Source organism: Silene latifolia, chromosome Y, assembly GCF_048544455.1.
Source record: "Silene latifolia isolate original U9 population chromosome Y, ASM4854445v1, whole genome shotgun sequence".
NCBI classification, from domain to species: Eukaryota; Viridiplantae; Streptophyta; class Magnoliopsida; order Caryophyllales; family Caryophyllaceae; genus Silene; species Silene latifolia.
Window position 1 is genome coordinate 409,601,401 of NC_133538.1, and position 5,410 is coordinate 409,606,810.

Here is a 5,410-nt window from a genome sequence, read left to right on the forward strand (position 1 = left end):
CCTCCTACCATAGTAGTTATTATTATTATTATTATTATTATTATTATTATTATTATTATTATTTTTTGCAAGAAGTCATAGATTCTCATTATAAAATGGGAAAAGAGAGAGATCTTACAAGAGTGAGCCTACTAAAGCGAAATAAACAAATAAATCACCAAAACAACAAAAAACATTTAGCCTAAGAAGGTAGAGAGTTGTTGGTCAACGTCCAACCCTCTGCTCCAAGCAAAGAACCTCATCCCAACTTCAAATTTCAGTCGCGCCAAGACCTTGTCCACATCCATACACCTCCCTTCAAAAACTCGTCTATTCCGTTCTTGCCATATATGATAGACAATAGCAGCAATAGCACAGCAAGCAACCCTCTTTCGAACACCCTTACCCCTATTTAGAGAAAGCCTATACAATTCATGCTTTAGACGCACAACTCGCCTACAAACTCCCTGCCAGTTCAACACTTGCTGCATGAGAGCCTTAGAAAAAGAACATTCAAAGAACAAGTGAGAATTAGTTTCGGCCGCATCATAGCACAACACACACCTACTAGGAAGAGACACCCCCCTTTTGCTTATGTTTTCAATGGTAGCCAGGGCATGGTGACCAGCTAAAGTAGCCACAAAAGCATGTTTTGGGATAACAGATGCATTCATAAGTGGCTTCATCCATCTCAAGTTATGACCAGCTCCAAGCAGAATAGTATACACCTCCTGCAAAGGAAAATTACCCCCCTCATGCCACTCCTGAAATAACCACTGAGCCACATCCCTAGAACCCACTTTGGCAACAAATTCATCTCTAATTTTCAGAATCTGCTTCCATATAGGGGAACTGCAATCAGTAGCGTCCATAAGCCAGCAGGATTGGTGTTTAAAAATGTATACTCTAGACCACACCATCCAGATAGAAGTGCAATTATGATTGTAAAACCAGAACATCTTCAGCAACAACGTTTTGTTCCAACTCAGGATTTCCCTTATGTCAAAACCACCCTGCAATCTACCCCTACAAACTTTTGTCCAAATGAAGAAAATGAACCTGCTCTTAAATTCAGACCCCCAGAGAAACTGCCTACAGGCCTTCTCAGCTTCATGAATGACTCCCTTAGGAATAAGGAGACAAGCACACCAAAAGGATTCCACCCCAAAAATTGCAGTATTAATTAAATTCACCTTTCCTGCATAAGAAAGTTGCAACCCAGTCCAGGCCCCCATCTTGCTCTTGATCTTGGCCAAAAGAGGTTGGAACAAATCTATGGTCAGTCTAGAGGAATGTAGTGGTGTACCAAGATATTTAAAAGGGAAAGACCCTTCAACAAAGCCAGTAGCATGAAGAATCTCTGCCTTGACCCCTGAACTGACCCCAGCAAAGTAAATATTTGTCTTGCTAGTGTTAGGAGTGAGGCCAGAAAAACTAGAGAACACATCCAAAAAATGCTTAGCAGCCATCACAGAGGGCACGTCTCCTCGGACAAACACTAACAGATCATCAGCGAAAATTAAATGGGTCAAATCCAATTTGACACACTTAGGATGATAACTGAAAGAAGGAAAAAACTTAATGTCTTTAAAAATTCTTGTAAGCACCTCCATGCAAAGAACAAAAAGGAGAGGGGAGAGAGGGTCTCCCTGCCTCAAACCTCTTTTTCCCATAAAATAACCCTCAGTACTACCATTTATTTTTAAGTAAAATCTCGAGCTAGTGACCATAGTTGTAATCCAGTTACAAAATTGAGTGGGTAAGCCATAAAGAGGGAGAATAGCCTGAAGGAATTTCCAATTCACTGTGTCAAAAGCCTTCCTAATGTCAACTTTAACCACACATCGAGGGGTTTTATATTTCCTACTATACCCTCTACCCATCTCAGAAGCCAACATTGTGTTATCAAAAATAGACCTATCAGCGACAAAAGCAGCTTGCTCCTTCCCAACAAGCAGAGGGATCACTTTTTTAAGTCTGGCAGTGAGAATCTTGCTGATGGTTTTATAAATGGTAGTGCAACACGAAATTGGCCTGTACTCAAGGACAGTAGTGGGAGCATTACCTTTAGGAATAAGGGAAATAAGAGTGGAATTAACCTCCTTTAACAGCTTGCCAGTGGAGAAAAAATCAAGAATGGCAGAGGTAAACCTATCATGAATTACATCCCAAGCATCTCTGAAAAAATCAGACGAGAATCCATCAGGACCAGGACTCTTATTAGGATCAATAGAGAACAGAGCAGCCTTTATTTCAGCTGGTGTGACTGGTTCCAGAACAAAGCAGCCTTTATTATTATTATTATTATTTTTTTTTTATTTTTTTATTTTTTTTTTTTTGCAGAAAGCTTGGATCATTATATTAAATAAGAATGAAATTACAGACCCGTGTCCTTTCTACAAGGGTAGCCAGAAAAGCCACCTAACATAACAAACAAGAAGAAGAAAAGCTAAGCTAAACATCAGAAACCATAAGCACTTGCGTTTCCTCTAACTCGGAGAAAAACCAAGTACTTAATGCGCCAAATTAAAGTAGAAGGCTCAGAGGAAACATCTTGGAAAATCCTCTTGTTACGTTCCCTCCAAATGTGGTAGATGGTACAGACAAGAGCACATCTTCGTAAGCGTTTCCCGCAACCATTACCTCTGTTATATTTTTTAAACCATGAGAAAATGCGCCGCCACCGTGTAACAACAGTAATTCGCAGCCACACAGCAACAGCGCGCCAAACACTGGCAGAGAAAGGGCAGTCGAAGAAGAGATGATCTGAAGACTCTGAGTTTTGCTTACATAAGACGCACCTGTTAATCAAGACTAATCCTCTACGGCAGAGATTATCGATCGTGGGAAGCTTGTTTTGTACAGCTAAAATCCCAATCACAGCATGTTTTGGATAGATCAACGTGTCACCCAAAGTCTTGTGCTGCGAAAAAACAGAACCCTTATGCCTGAACAGATCATACGCAATGCCCTTGAAATCAGGTTGAGCTAACAGATTTTGTGCAGCGGAAAAGCTCCCAGTGACTTGAATAAGCGAGTCCCTGTAATCAATTAAACTGCTCCAAGCCCAAGAATAAGCCGAGGTCAGCTGGAAATGCCAAATATCTACACCCTTAAGAACATAAGCTTTTATCCATTTGACCCATATGGTAGGAGAATCAATGACAAGTTTCCTAATCCATATCAACAGTTGCGATTTATTCCAGCTCAATATCTCTTTTATACCCACACCACCCTCTTTCCTAGGGAGACAAAAACTATCCCAACTTTTAAACACAAACCTTCGTTGTCCAGCATCAATCCCCCATAAGAAATCCTTGCACATTTTCTGGATTTTCTTAACAACTCCTTTTGGCAATAGGACACTAGATCCCCAAAAATTTTGAAGACCAAAGATGACGGAGTTAATAAGGGTAATTTTCCCAGCATAAGACAAGAGACTATTAGCCCAATGAGATAACTTGCCTCGATTCTATCCGGAAGAGGAGCAAACATCTTCTCGTGTCAATCTCGAACTAAATAGAGGAATGCCCGGGTAGCGGATCGGCAAATCTCCTTCAACATATCCAGGTGAAAGATAACACCAAACGCTTAACCTCAGGAGACACCCCACCAAAATACAAGTTGGACTTCATAGGATTTATCTTTAGCCCAGAATAATCAGCAAATAAAGAAAGGCACTTATCCACAGCTTGGACAGAGGGGAGATCTCCTCTAGTGAACACAAGAAGGTCATCCGCAAAAATTAAGTGAGTTAAGTTTATCTTGACGCATTTAGGATGATAAGAAAACCCCGAGTGAGTAGGGAGTTCTCTAAGAAGTCGGGACAAAACCTCCATACATAAAGCAAAGAGGTAAGGGGACAAAGGGTCACCCTGCCTCAATCCTCGTTTCCCAGGGAAAAAATCCTCGGTAGAGCCATTAATATTTAAAGAGAAATATGAGGATGTAACACAGGCAAGGACCCATTTGGAGAACTGGGAAGGGAACCCATATAATTCCAGACATTGAGCAAGAAAGGACCAATTAACCGAATCAAACGCTTTTTTTATATCCACTTTAAGAATGCACCGACGAGAGATACGACCCCTATTATATTTGAAAGCTAGCTCGTGAGCAAGCATGGAATTATCAAATAAATCCCGACCTTCAATGAAGGCAGCCTGCTCCACACCTACAATATCACCCAAAACCTTCTTCATTCTATTAGCAAGAATTTTTCTAATAGTCTTATAGAATACGGTACAACAAGATATAGGCCTGAATTCTGTAACGGACTTGGGAGCATCACACTTAGGAATCAAAGTAATGAGTGTAGAGTTGGCAGCCTTGGGCATTTTACCTTTTCTGAAAAATTCTGTCACAAATAGCTATGAAATCAGGTCCTGTAATCACCCAGGAATCTTTAAAGAATCCTGAGGTATAGCCGTCAATCCCCGGACTCTTATTTCTATCAATTGAGAAAAGGGCATCCTCAATCCCCTTCTGAGTCACCAAAGCTTCCAAGAATGAAACATTCTGAATAGTACCATGAGTAAACAAAGAAGAAGGGAGACTAAGAACGTCCTCAGTAGAGCCCAATAAGTACTGATAATAGTGCAGGAAAGCTTGAGAGACTTGAGCATGCCCTTGACAGAGAGAACCATCAACATCCTGTATAGAGCCTATAGTATTCCTGCATTTTTTTGCAGCAATTTGAGCATAAAAATATTTAGTATTATCATCGCTTTGCTGCAAATGGTGAATCTTGGCACGTTGGGCAAGCACTCGCATTTCAGCTTTCTTAAGGGTAACATATTGCAAAAGAGCGGTTTTCTCCGAGCAATCAACGATGATTGAGAGGAGAAAGTCAAGCAGATTTTGACAATCGGTAAGAGCTTGTTTGGCAGCGCTGACACGAGTTCGCAGACCAGCAAATTCACTAGAATGTATAGTTTTTAATCCACCCCGGATACACCTCAATTTAGAGAAGATGGAGTAAATTCCTCCTCCACTACCCGCAGAATGCCACCCTTCACTGACCACATGATGAAAGACAGGGGAGAGTGCCCAACAGTTAAGATATCTAAAAGGACGATGCTGAACCACAGAGGATTCAATAGTCATGAGAATTGGAGCATGGTCAGAAATCCCTGAAGGAAGAATAGAGACAGTAGAAGAGGGGATTTGTAAGAACCAGGATTGATTTACCAGTAACCTATCAAGCTTAGCCCATTTAGGAGACGCAGCCTGCTTGTTGTGCCAAGTATAAATCCCCCCAGTATAAGGATGATCAACTAAAGAGCAAAACGATAAGCAATCTCTGAAGTCTTGCATATCTCTATCATGAACCATACAACCCACTCTTTCATCAACAGAAAGAGATACATTAAAATCTCCAAGGCAAATCCAAGGGAGAGTTTGAGCGGAGAGTCTTTGAAAGAATCCCATA